This window comes from Archocentrus centrarchus, chromosome 2 (genome assembly GCF_007364275.1).
Source record: "Archocentrus centrarchus isolate MPI-CPG fArcCen1 chromosome 2, fArcCen1, whole genome shotgun sequence".
NCBI lineage: Eukaryota > Metazoa > Chordata > Actinopteri > Cichliformes > Cichlidae > Archocentrus > Archocentrus centrarchus.
In genome coordinates, this window is record NC_044347.1 from 404085 (window position 1) to 418280 (window position 14196).

At 40.0% G+C, this 14196-nt stretch overlaps 1 pseudogene; it reads left to right on the plus strand.

The window, feature by feature from the left end:
* The first annotated feature begins 256 nt into the window (after positions 1-256).
* The window catches only part of LOC115791158 (NACHT, LRR and PYD domains-containing protein 12-like), a 1329445-nt pseudogene continuing 1315505 nt past the window's right edge, over positions 257-14196 (plus strand).

The following is a 14196-nucleotide window of genomic DNA, read 5'->3' on the forward strand; positions in this document are numbered from 1 at the left end:
GTGAAATGCACACTTTGGAGGTCTCCCACTACAGAACATGACTGCTGGATGCGCTCTGACAGTTTGTTCACAAGTGTTTTATTAAAGTAAGACTAATCTAATGTGTGAGTCAGTAAATCAGTTTTTTTTCTTCCTTTAACTGGAAACAGCCAGAATGAGCAGATCAAACCAGTTTGTTCCAGGAAGCTGACATTCAGGTTTGACAAGGAAAAAAAACACAGAGCAGCAAAGAAGCTGCAGCTCAGTGTCTCAGAGGACTCGGTGTGTCAGTGTCTCCAGGTAAAGTCTTCAGCTGTACTCTGAACTCCGGAACCTGTGAGGAGAACCTGGACTCAGCCTCGTTGCTGTAAGTCTGTCTGATCATTCAGCTTTCATTTGTCTGTGTTGACATCTATGCAGATTCATGCATGTTCACTGTGAGAACATACATTGTTTTTTTTTTTCTTTTTTTATTGTAAAACAATAGAAATTTTGGACACAAAACAGCAAACATGAAGTCAAAAGATACAAAGAGTTATTTTTGAAACTTCTGAAGCAAAGTTTTAAATGAAAATTCAACAGTTTTTCTTGATTTGCACAAAAGATTGGGGGTTAAGGGTTAGGTGTTTATTATTTTTTCTTTTAACTGAACATTTTTTATTGGACTGCATGTAGGAGAACATGCAAATTCCACACAGGAAGACCTCAGTTGGGCTCTGGGAACAGGAAGCTTGTTGAAAGGGGGGGGGTGATAGTGCTGAACACTGCAGCACTGGGTTGCCCCCCCCCCCCCCATCATTCAGAGCTTTATTCGTAGCACACATTGACCCTGAAAGCATATATCAGTGTATGTTTGATAAATATATCAAACTTTTAGTACAAAAAAAAAAGTTTATTAAAATAGCAAAATTAAAACGGTGGTGTGAGTAATAAATGGGACAATCCTGTTCCACCCATCCAGCTGAGCTCATCCCTCTGCTGTAGCCTCCTCCTCCTCCTCCTTCCTTAGTCATAATTCATACAACCTGTAGAGGGCACTGCTGCTTACACCTCTGTTTAGATGACCAGAAACACAAGATTAAAACATCTTTACTGTTAAAAAGAAGAAAGACTGAGATGAGAGATTATGTAGAGCTGTCTGCCTGCTCTGATCAGATCTGCTGACAGTGTTTAAGGCAGGGATCCTCAAATCCAGGCCTCGAGGTCCGGTGTCCTCCAGGTTTTAGATGTGTGTCTGCTTCAACACACCTGAGTCAAATATAGAAGTCATTAGCAGGACTCTGGAGAACTTGACAGCATACTGAGGAGGTAATTCAGCCATTTTATTCAGGTGTGTTGGATCAGGGACACATCTAAAACCCGCAGGACACCGGACCTCGAGGCCTGGATTGGAGGATCCCTGGTTTAAGGTGTAATAGCAGCTCTTCAGAGTTTCTGAGAACTGATCTTAGATACTCACATCCTGCAGGAAACTCACCTCATCAACACTTTACCTTTAACCTCAGTGTCTAAGGGTGGAGAGTTCAAACAGAACTCTAGAGTCCATCACATGCTACCATGAGTGTGACTGCATCACCAACATTCAAAAGTGACCAAAACATCAGCCAGAAAGCATAGGTACTGAGAAGTGGTCTGTGATCCCCACCTGCAGAACCACTCCTTTATTGAGTGTGTCTTGCTAATTGACAATCATTTCCACCTGTTGTCTATTCCATTTGCACAACAGAATGTGAAATTTATTGTCAATCAGTGTTGCTTCCTAAGTGGACAGTTTGATTTCACAGAAGTTTGATTCACTTGGAGTTATATTGTGTTGTTTAAGTGTTCCCTTTATTTTTTTGAGCAGTGTATTTTGCTGTTTCTATTAGAATGAGAGCTTTTTAAAAATACCAGTGTATGGGGTTTCTAATGCAGCTTGCACAGCAGAACAGAGCCACCAGCTCTCCTCACTGTAGGGAAGAAAGGTGCTGGTTTTTCCTTTAATTTGTGACAGAGTGTAGGGAACCGCAAAGCTCTCTGTCAGTCATTTGAAGGACACAGTCCCAAATATCACTAAAACTTCCTGTAGTGTGTGTTAGTCATAGTTTTGTGTATGTGATTCATTTCACACTGTGTATGAATTCAAATATTTAAATTTGACTTGAAGTTAGTCACCTTCTTCGACAGGTGGGCCCATCTAGTTTCGCTGAAAGACAATAAGGACAAAAATGCTGAAATTGGAATGATGTGAGTTCAGTTTGATTAGTTTTATTGGGACAAAAGTTATCTTGTTGGATTTCATAAACATAAAACAAATAATGTTCATCTGAAATGAGTCAAAACTGCATGATGTCACAGTGAAATAAAAAGAGTTAAGCAGTTAAATGCTGATGCTGTAATTTGCCTTTTGTACAATATACAAATTACCTGTAACTGTAGTTATTTTTGCAGTGGTTATTTTGGGGGTCTTGAGGGAGACCATTCTATAACCCTGGTATGTTAAATATGTTGGTGAGCTCAGGCTTAAAACAGAAGGTCATAAATAATTCACGAGTAGCAGAGATGTCATGTACTTGAGGAAAACCTGAAAATGAGCCCTATGGGACCCACTGAGCCTGTTTCAGTCTGTTCTTTGTATTGAAAATATCTTCTGATGTTTTCGTAGAGCAAAGATGACGAAGCCTGTAGACGAACACCTCCTAGATGTGTTGGAGGAGTTGAGTGAGGAGAAGCTGAAAACCTTCCACAGGTACCTTCAGGATCCTGGGGTACTTGGTGGTTTTCCAGCCATTGAAAAATCCCATCTGGAGACAGCAGACGTACTGGAAACAGTGGATTTGATGGTGGAGACGTACACTGATGATCCAATGACGGTCACAGGGCTGATTTTAAAGAAAATCAATGATGAAGGTCAGTCAGAGGAACAGACACCACAATACTTGCTGCAGTATGCAAAGACAGTATTACCATAAAAAAACCCAAAAAACAAGAACCTCCTGCTATACACTGGGGTTAACGTGGACTGATGGAGCAGTGTTTTTGGTGCAAATGTCCATAAAGCTGTGGTCGGGGTACTTTGAGAACATTTAAGATCCTGTACTTTTTCCATTTTTACTTTAGTAAAGCAGTTGAACCAGTACTTTGAAATTTCTCAGTACTTTAACTTATCTGTACTTGTACTTAACTGAAGAATGTCTTTACCATGACCTATTCCGGTCTGTAGTTGATGTAAAACTTATTTCAATTCAATTCAATTTTATTTATATAGCGCCAAATCACAGCAAACAGTCGCCTCAAGGTACTTTGTATTGTGGGTAAAGACCCTACAGTAATACAGAGAAAACCCAACAGTCAAAACGACCCCCTATGAGCAGCACTTGGTGACAGTGGGAAGGAAAAACTCCCTTTAACAGGAAGTAATCTCCAGCAGAACCAGGCTCAGGGAGGGGGGGGGGGGGGGGGTCATCTGCTGAGGGGGGAGAGACAGAGATTAATAATAATGATTAAATGCAGAGTGGAGTATAAACAAAGTAAATAAGGTGAATGAAAAGAAACAGTGTATTATGGGAACCCCCCAGCAGCCTAGGCCTATAGCAGCATAACTAAGGGAGGGTTCAGGGTCACCTGATCCAGCCCTAACTATAAGCTTGATCATAAAGGAAAGTTTTAAGCCTAATCTTAAAAATAGAGAGGGTGTCTGTCTCCTGAATCCAAACTGGGAGCTGGTTCCACAGAAGAGGGGCCTGAAAGCTGAAGGCTCTGCCTCCCATTCTACTCTTAAGTATCCTAGGAACCACAAGTAAGCCAGCAGTCTGAGAGCGAAGTGCTCTGTTGGGGTGATATGGTACTATGAGGTCTTTGAGATAAGATAGAAGAAGAAAGAGCTTTATTTGTCACATACATTTACATGCAGTGAAATTCATTCTCTGCATTTAACCCATCACACACATGGAGTATGTAGTACACACAGCACAGCATGGAGCAGGGGGCAGCCAAAGGGCGCCCGGGGAGCAACCTGGGGGGGTGGGCTTGCTCAGGGACCCACAGTGATGCCAGCCCAAGGATTTGAACCAGGGTCCTCTCAGTGACGAACCCTCTTCTTCTCCCCTAGGCCACCACTCCAGGCAAGATGGGGCCTGATTATTCAAGACCTTGTATATAATTAGAAGGATTTTAAATTCTATTCTTGATTTAACAGGGAGCCAATGAAGAGAAGCCAATATGGGAGAAATCTGCTCTCTCTTTCTAGTCCCTGTCAGTACTCTAGCTGCAGCATTTTGGATCAGCTGAAGGCTTTTCAGGAAGCTTTTAGGACAGCCTGATAATAATGAATTACAATAATCCAGCCTAGAAGTAATAAATGCATGAATGAGCTTTTAAGCATCACTCTGAAAAAGGATGTTTCTAATTTTAGAATTATTGCGCAAATGCAAAAAAGCGGTCCTACATATTTGTTTAATATGTGCATTGAAGGACATATCCTGGTCAAAAATGACTCCAAGATTTCTCACAGTGTTACTGGAGGCCAAAGTAATGCCATCCAGAGTAAGTATCTGGTTAGACACCATGTTTCTAAGATTTGTGGGGCCGAGCACAAGAATTTCAGTTTGATCAGAATTTAGAAGCAGGAAATTAGAGGTCATCCAGGCCTTAATGTCTTTAAGACATTCCTGCAGTTTAAGTAATTGATGTGTGTCATCTGGCTTCATTGATAGGTAAAGCTGAGTATCATCTGCATAACAATGAAAATTGATGCAATACTTTCTAATAATACTGCCTAAGGGAAGCATGTATAATGTAAATGGAACTGGTCCTAGCACAGAACCCTGTGGAACTCCATAATTAACCTTAGTATCTGAAGAAGACTGCTAATCTTAAACTGTTAATCCATTATTTATAAAGCAAAATAATGCAGTCATTAAACATATTCGTGAGCGATACTTGCAATGTCAAATCTAAATAGATGTAAATTAAAATGTACCAAAGTAAAGCGATCGCTGTCCTTTAATAAAGCTCTTCTCCTGTTTGCATCGATCTTACATTACTGCCATCTTGTGGTTGCTTAAAACTCCACTTGCTTTGTGCTCATAGGAAACTTTAGCTGTGTCTGTTTTACGGGTGGGTCCAGCTTCCCCTACAAATAGTGATGGAAGTTCGGCTCTTTTCAGAGAGCCGTCTTTTTAGGTTTGGGTCCCAAAGAAGAGCCGGCTCTTTTAGTTCCCAAATGGCTCTTTAGTTGTGATTGTTTGCATCCTCATATTTTAGCCTATTAGGTGAAAATGAATGGTTTGCCTGTTTTGCATTCAGTGTTTTTAGGATAAAGTCCATAATTGCTTTATTTTGTGCATTTGTGTTGTTAAAAAAGCATTTTTTTGTTTAACATTTTAAATAAACTTTAAATGGAACACAGAACAAAAAAAGAAAACAAAAAAAGCCACTTCAAACAAATGTACAATATCAAAAACAGAACCAAAGTCTTTAAATGTTGAAACACTAGATAAACCTTTAGTGCAGATGGCTGTTCAAGAAAAGTAGATGCCTCTGTTTTGATGGGCTGATGTGATTCCATCTGTTATAGTCCATGGGCCAGACTGCTTTTTGGTCCATCTCAGGGTGGCAAACCTCAACCATAATTTTTGAAAAGTTATATGTCTGTAGATGATATTTTGGTATGATAGCCCTTCCAAAGTGGTAGTTTAATCACAGTTATCAGCTCATGAATTTAACAACCCCTTAAGAATAATTGTGTTGTCTTGTGAGTAGTTTTTTGGGCCAAAGTCTTTTGGCCCATATGCTCTGATATGTAAATATGTCTGTGTAGATTCTCAGTCATCCAGGTCATAGTAGTCTCTGGAGCTTGAAAAAGGCGACTGGACTTCTTTTTGTTTCTTGAAGATGTTTCACCTTTCATCCGAAAGGCTTCTTCAGTTCTCAACCAAAAGGTGGAGAGACCCAGGTATTTAAACCCCTGTGGGCGTAGTCCCCTGGAGGTGGTTATGACCCTCTATTGATCATGTGCGTGAACACATGTGCTCAGGTGTGAAGGGGGCGTGGGTCATATTTAATCAGTGGTTTCAGTTGAAACCAATTTAGGACTCCGCTCCATTGTTTCCTGTGGCCTATTGAGGTCACTGGAACAAAGGTGTGAATGGGGGTTGAGACGTCTGGGAAGGGAGCTCAGGACAGCACTGTAAGCGGGGGAAAGTTGGTGACGTAATCCACCTCCTCTGTTCAATGATGGTTGTTCACAGTGGACATAGATGCTTCTATCACTCCTCTTTCAAACCATCTGTCATCCCTGTCCAAAATGCGGACATTGGCATCCTCAAAAGAGTGCCCTTTTTCCTTCAGATGCAGATGTACTGCTGAATCTTGTCCTGTTGAGGTGGCTCTTCTATGTTGTGCCATTCGTTTGTGAAGAGGCTGTTTGGTTTCATCAATGTAGAGGTCCAAGCACTCTTCACTGCACTGAACAGCATACACTACATCGCTGATCTTGTGTTTGGCGGGTTTGTCCTTGGGATGAACCAGTTTTTGTCTTAGGGTGTGACTTGGTTTGAAGTATACTGAGATGTCATGCTTGGAGAAAATTCTTCTGAGTTTCTCTGACAAGCCTGACACATATGGGATGACAATGTTGTTCCTCTTGTCCTTCCTATTCTCTGTAGTTTGTGTTTGGCCTTCATTCCTGTGCATCTTAGCTGATTTGATGAAGGCCCAGTTGGGGTAACCGCATGTTTTGAGGGCTTTCTCAATGTGTGTGTGTTCCTTATGCTTCCCTTCTGCCTTAGAGGGAACACTTTCCGCACGGTGTTGTAGGGTCCTGATCACCCCAAGTTTGTGTTCCAGAGGGTGGTGGGAGTCAAAGAGGAGATACTGGTCTGTGTGTGTGGGCTTCCGGTAAACTTCAATGTTGAGGCTTCCATCTTCCTCGATAAGCACCGCACAGTCCAGGAATGGTAACTTGTTATCTCTGGTGTCCTCCCTGGTAAAACGTATGTATTTATCCACTGAGTTAATGTGACGTGAAGGCTTCTACTTCTTGGGTTTTGATTTTGACCCAGGTGTCATCTACATATCTGTACCAGTGGCTAGGTGCCTTCCCTTTGAAAGAACCAAGAGCTTTACTTTCCACTTCCTCCATGTAAAGGTTGGCTACAATGGGAGACACTGGGGAGCCCATGGCACATCCATGCTTCTGTCTGTAGAATCCATCATTGTATTTAAAATATGTTGTGGTAAGGCAGAGATCTAAAAGTGCACAAATCTGATCTGGGGTGAAGCTGGTTCTGTTCCGTAAGGAATCGTCTTACTGTAGTCGTCTTCTGACGGTCTCCACTGCCTCAGTTGTGGGTATGCAAGTGAAAAGTGAAACCACATCAAAGGACACCATGGTTTCATCTGGATCCAGTACAAGATTCTGGACCTTGTTAGTAAAATCTGTAGAGTTTTCAATGTGGTGGGGTGTGATGCCAACAAGCGGTGATAAGATGGTGTCGAGATGTTTGGAAATGTTGTAGGTGACCCAGTTTATACTGCTGATAATGGGTCGAAGTGGGACTCCTTCTTTGTGGATCTTTGGGAGTCCATAAATGCATGGAGTGGCTTCTCCAGGGTACAGGCGGTAGTAAGTGGGGCGGTCAATGGCTTTTTCCTTTTCAAGTTGTTGCAGGCAGCAAACAACTTTTTTCTTGTAGTTGCTTGTGGGATCACGTCTCAAGACCTCATAAGTATTGTTGTCACTGAGGAGTGTAGTAATTTTGTTGTGGTAATCCGATGAATTCAGCACAACCGTGCACCTCCCCTTGTCGGCCGGCAGTATGGTGATGTTTTGATCCTTGCTTAGGGCTGTGATGGCCTTCTTCTCCTGAATGGTGAGGTTGGATGGAGGAAGTCTTGCACTGGAGAGAGTGGCTGAAACTTTCATCCTGATCTGTTCTGCTACAGGATGAGAAAGTTTGTTATTTCTTATAGCGGTTTCTGTTGCTGTGATGAGGTCTACTATGGGAAGCTGTTGTGGGGCTATGGCAAAGTTGAGTCCTTTGGCTAGCACATTTTCTTCTGGTTTGGTGAGGACCCTGTCTGATAGGTTCTTCACCCACTTTCCTTGGTTTCCATTGCTTATCGTGTCGTCCTGTTTGTTAACAGATGAATGGTATGCCTTGGTTTGCAGAGTTTGAAATTTACGTAGTTGTCTTTCCTTGCCTTTGATGTGTTGTGCGAGCTGGGCTTTGTCCACAAATGTAAAAACTTCTTCTGCGATGGTGTGAGGTAAGAGTGATGAGAGTTTCTGCTGAGTCTGGTGGATTTTGTTCTGGAGTGCATCTATGGTGAAATGGACCTGTCTTATCCTTTCACTCAAAAGGTGGTTCTGTGCTCTCCATAGAATTTGGTCAGCTCTATGTCCTTTTACTGTGGACCCAAGGTGCAAACTCTTGGGAACCAGTCTGGACTGTCTGCATCTCAAGTTGAAACGAAGGTGGTTCCTGTAGTCCGCTAGCTTTCTTGAGTCCCTTTCATACTCCCGCACCAATTGAAGGGTGTTCCTCCCAAAGTGCAAGGCAATATGTCTGTGTAGATTCTCAGTCATCCAGGTCATAGTAGTCTCTGGAGCTTGAAAAAGGCGACTGGACTTCTTTTTGTTTCTTGAAGACGTTTCACCTCTCATCCGAAAGGCTTCTTCAGTTCTCAACCAAATGGTGGAGAGACCCAGGTATTTAAACCCCTGTGGGCGTAGTCCCCTGGAGGTGGTTATGACCCTCTATTGAACATGTGCGTGAACACATGTGCCCAGGTGTGAAGGTGTAAAGATTCAATGAATTCCTCTTCAACATTGTGTCTTAGGTTTCCCTTTGTGTTAGGTATCACTTGTGTAATATCGTCTTCTTCCACAGAGCCATGTGTGTTTCTAGCTACATAATAGTAGCCCAGGATGGAAACCACCCCCACAAAACCTGATAAACAGGCCTGTGTACACTGTTAAAATGCATGCAAGTGTAAATTTCTACCATTGCTGCTTAATTTTTTTTATAATAATAATAATAAATTATAATAATACATTAGTCTTATATAGTGCTTTTCTAGACACTCAAAGACGCTTTACAATTTCATGCACTATTCATTCACACCTCAATCATACCTGGTGGTGGTAAGCTGCTAATGTAGCCACAGCTGCCCTGGGGCAGTCTGACAGAGGCGTGGCTGCCAATTTGCGCCCATGGCCCCTCCGACCACCACCAAACACACAACCACATTCACACTTAGGCAATGTGGGTTAAGTGTCTTGCCCAGGGACACAATGACAGCATACGCTCTGACAGGGACTCGAACCAGCAACCCTCCAGTTGCAAGGTGAGCACCTGCCCCCTGCACCACTGCCACCCCTATAATGAACAAGCTAGACAGGTACACACACACACACACACCCTACAAAACCAGTAAACGTTCTGGCCTAAACTTGTATGGCTCAGAATGTAAGTATGGCTCACAATCACCTCCCACAAAGAGACAGTGTGGGTATATTATACATTTCCTGACTCCTTAGAGTCCTTTGAGTATTGCAGTGGTTGACTCTTGTGTCCCAGATGTCCCTCGATGCCACAGGGCTAAAAGAAAATATTTAGTTTAGGTGAAAATTATGGGAAAATTTGTAGTATTTGTGGTTTAAAGAGCTATACTACCCTCTATGCTGGTCAGAGAGATCCAAACCTGGCTCAAATGAAAGCCACAAGGGTTCCCTTTAAAATGATACCAAACACTATATTCTAGACCTTTGATAAATGTGAGCCTAAACTAGATATACACAGTGTCAAAAAACAAAATTTTTCTTAAGGGGTTGTTAACTTCATGAGCTCATAACTGTGACTAAGCAACCACTTTGGATGGGCTTTTATTTTTATTTTTATTTACTCTAAAACAACCCCTTTCGGGATATGAGAGTACCATTAAAAAAAATTTAAGCAACCATAACATCATGCCTCGTGTTTACAGCAAAGGTTTAAAAGTGATTAAAAACAAACAAACAAACAAACAAAAAACACATGAACAATTAAACAGAACAATCTGTAAAATCTGTGAACAATAAATCTGAAGTCAGAATGTGTAAAAAGAAAACATTCCTGATTTAACACAGAGAATTTACAGGCAATTATTTAAAATAATATAGAATTATTTTAATAAAATTAATTAAATTAGACAATGTTGTTTTGTTCTTAGTTTGAAACAGTGCAGAAAACTTATGTATATTTGGACAGAAGAAAATTTTTTGTCTCAGGTACTTTTCACGTTGGGTTTTAACCCCTTAACTGGCAAGGGCCCGGTGACGGGCCGTTTGTAGTCCCTTTTATATGGCAGGCTAGACCCTCCCATTTTTATTGACACGTCATTCGGCCAATCATGTAACTGGCTGCACCAAATCACCTGACAAAGCTACGTGACGCCCTCTGAGTATTATTGGCTCTGGGAAACCCATTTCTTAACATGATTGGCCGAATGAGGTGTCAGTCAAAATGGGCGGGTCTAGCCTGCCATATAAATGCACTTCATTCGGCCGGCGGACCAGACGCAGCCAGTTAATAGGCTATGAAATGGGTTGTTCAGAGCCAATAATAACCAGAGGGTGTTATGTAGTTTTTGTCAGGTGATTTTTTTGCTGCCAGTTAAGGGGTTAAAAAATGGGCAAACCAGTATATAATGATATTCATCGCCGATAGCCTTCATATTACAAAGATTACATTCAGCCTGAGTTATATCATTTAAAAAATGACCTTCTGTAATAGGGAGCCGATGGTTTCCACAACGAAATTTAACAAGAAGTATATGATCATAATGATTCAGGTTAGAGACAAGATAATTTTCCAAAGAGTTTTCAAATTTAAAGTGACAATACTTCGAACATAACCTATTACTCTGGATTTCACCATACCAATTTTGCTTATAAATATCATCAATTCTCCGACTAATGGTATTCCTAAGCCAATCAGCATCAATTAACCCAATATTTGACCACACATAAGAAAATCCACAATTATTTATAATCTCTTTAACTTTTGAAACCCATCTTGATTTAAAGACATCCTTATCATACATATCTTTAAGTAGTCTGAACATGGATTTGGAGAACTTTTTTTCTTTACCATTAGTAAGATAGCCCCAAAAATTTATCATTCTTTTGTACACTAGTGCTTCAATGCTAAGTTGACCCAATTCTCCAAATGCCATACAATTTGCTGTTCTTTTATTAACTCCAAGTAAAGTTTTTAAACATTTCTTTTGGAACATAATAACTTGATCTAATTTGTTAAAACCCCATACTTCAGATCCATATAACAAGATGGGTATGATCGTTCTGTTAAAGAGTTCACAGTGCCTTAGTTTTCAGACTATACAGTGCACGTCTGGCTTGATTAATTTATCAATAGCTTTAGTAAAATTACCATTATAATTAAATGTGGTACCTAGATATATATAATCACTACAAGCTTCAATCTTATCAGGGCCAAAATGGAAAATAGGAAGATTCCAGATTTTGCCCCTGGAGAATGCAATAATTTTGGTTTTTGCTGTATTTACAGTGAGTTTCCATTCATTGCAATACTTATAAACACAGTTAAGAGCAAGCTGTAACTCATCCTCAGATTCTGCCATGACAATGGTATCATCCGCGTAAAGAAGTACATATAACCTAATATACACTTCTACCTCCTCACTATTAAGAAACTCGGAAAACTTAGATGCAAGGCTATTTAAACCTTTGTAAGATTGACTCAAATAATTCTCAAAGTTGTTTAAATAAATGGCAAAAAGCAATGGTGAGAGATTTTCACCTTGCCTTACCCCCACATTACATCTAAAGAAATCTGACAGTATAGACCCAACTTTAATACAAGATTTGGCATTGCTGTACAACTTATATATAACGTTAAAAATTTTGCCATTAATCCCATACCCAATCAATTTCTTCCACAGTGAACATCTGTCCACTAAATCAAAGGCTTTTTTATAATCAATAAAAGCACAAAATAAGCGTTTCGTGTTAAACAGATATAGTTCAATAATAGAATTTAGGAGGAAGATATGATCCAGAGTTGAGTAATTCTCTCTGAATCCAGCTTGCTCTTCACCTAAGATGCCAGAGCTTTCTATAAACCAAGATAGTCTAGTATTTATGGCTGCAGTAAACAGTTTACCAATGCAGCTAAGCAATGTAATTCCCCTATAATTATCAGGGCTATTTATATCCCCTTTGTTCTTATAGATGGGTTTAATAATACCAGTGCACCAATCTTCAGGTATGAGACCTGTCTCAAGCACTAAATTGAAGAGGTGAACTATTAATGATATCATCATCTCCGGACAGTTCTTCAGAAATTCATTAATAACGTTATCAGCGCCACAGGCCTTGTTGTTCTTCAGTTTCTTAATTATAACCTTGATTTCATCCATACTAAATGGGTGATATATAGAATCATTTTCGGGAGCCAAAGTGATAATCTCCAAAAAGGACTGTTGCTCAGCACATTTATCACAACACAAATTTCAGAAATGGTCATAAAAGTCACCAATGGAAACATTTCCATATTTTGGAATGCTTTTATTTGTGTTATTCAGAATTTCCCAATATTGTTTTGGATTGGATGATTTCATATTTCTCAGATCCATGTGAAGCTGCATGAAGTAATCTTTACGTTGGGATTTCATGGACTTTTTATAGGATTTAGAAAGGTTTTTCAATTCACATCTGGATTCTACTGTTCTGATTTTTCTAAGCCTATATTTTTCCTTCACGTATTTATCTCTAATTGATTTACACTCATTATCAAATCAATCCTTATCTGGTTTACACTTAAGTCTGTTACAATTCCTCATCCTGACTTCTTTACTGATGCCTAATTGCTTTGCAGTACCAATAAAAATAGAACACATTTCCTGATTTAAAAGAGTTATATCATTCCATGTAACCAAATTAAGATCTAAACTTGATATTCTGTCTTTTAGTTTACTAATCACTTCAGATGAACTTTCAAGTGCAGTTCTAAATTCACTGGCTAGATTAGAGTCCCAGTTAGTCTTTAATTGAACTTCTGGGATATGATCTCTTTCCACTGGTAAATGAGAAACATCCAACTCATTCAATATGTACCTGGTTTTGATACTTAAATTAATTGGGCAGTGGACATCAGAGAGATTTATGTCGTACATATCAACTTCAAAAGAATATACTTTGGACATCAATTTAGGATTCACGATGGCATAATCAACAGTACTTTTACCATTGGGTTTGTAGCAAGTAAATTCACCCACTCCCAACTCGGATCCCATCCTACCATTCACTATCTTTAAATTAAGGGCTTTACACAGTTCAATCAATTTATACCCATTATTATTCTTATCTTGATTATATCTTGTAGTTGATATGCCTAGTAAATCCATCTCACTACCATCAAACAAAAACTCTTCCCCATACAAGTCTTAAGGGAAGAAAGAATCTTCATCCATATCAGCACAATCAGATAAGCAACTAGTACGGGCATTAAAATCACCTAACAGTAAAACTAAACAATTCTTGTAAATATTATCAATCATAATTAAATCATCAGCTATGATATCAAATGAGTCAACATTGTGTTAAATAGATTCTTCATGTGGAACATGAACGGCACCCAAATAAGATTTTCCCCATCTATGCCAAGTGAATTTTAACCTATAATACATTCTCAGAAGCAGTGCTTCAGTGACTGAGGTGTGGCTAAAAAATTTCAGTGTTTCGCAATCATCTTGCAGAGTACAATTGTGATCCTGTTTTATAGAGCTTATCACAGTGCAGGGCTGAAAGGGGTCGAGCCTGTCCTAATCATCCATGTACAATCCAAGATCACGAACTTTATCCTCTGTCCATTCCTACTTTAAATAAGCCATCTGGCGTCTCTATGCTGTGTCGCACTTCCTTGCCATTCTCCATCATTTGCACATAAATTATCCCATCTGTTGTCCACACCTTGCCGCAAAATTTCTCATCTTTCTGTAATTCTCTATACATCTTGTTTCTCAGGCTTGTCAGATCGTCCTTAGTGAAGACCCTATTCCGATTCTGCAAGTCCTGAATCTTTTTTTTGTTCCTCGTCAAACTGGATTTAGTGTCCCTCCTTACAAATTTGGCAATAATAGGCCGAGGCCTTTCGCTGCCACCCCGCAGCTCGTGAGGAGTCTGTGCGCCGACTGCGGCCTAAGTGATGGCTT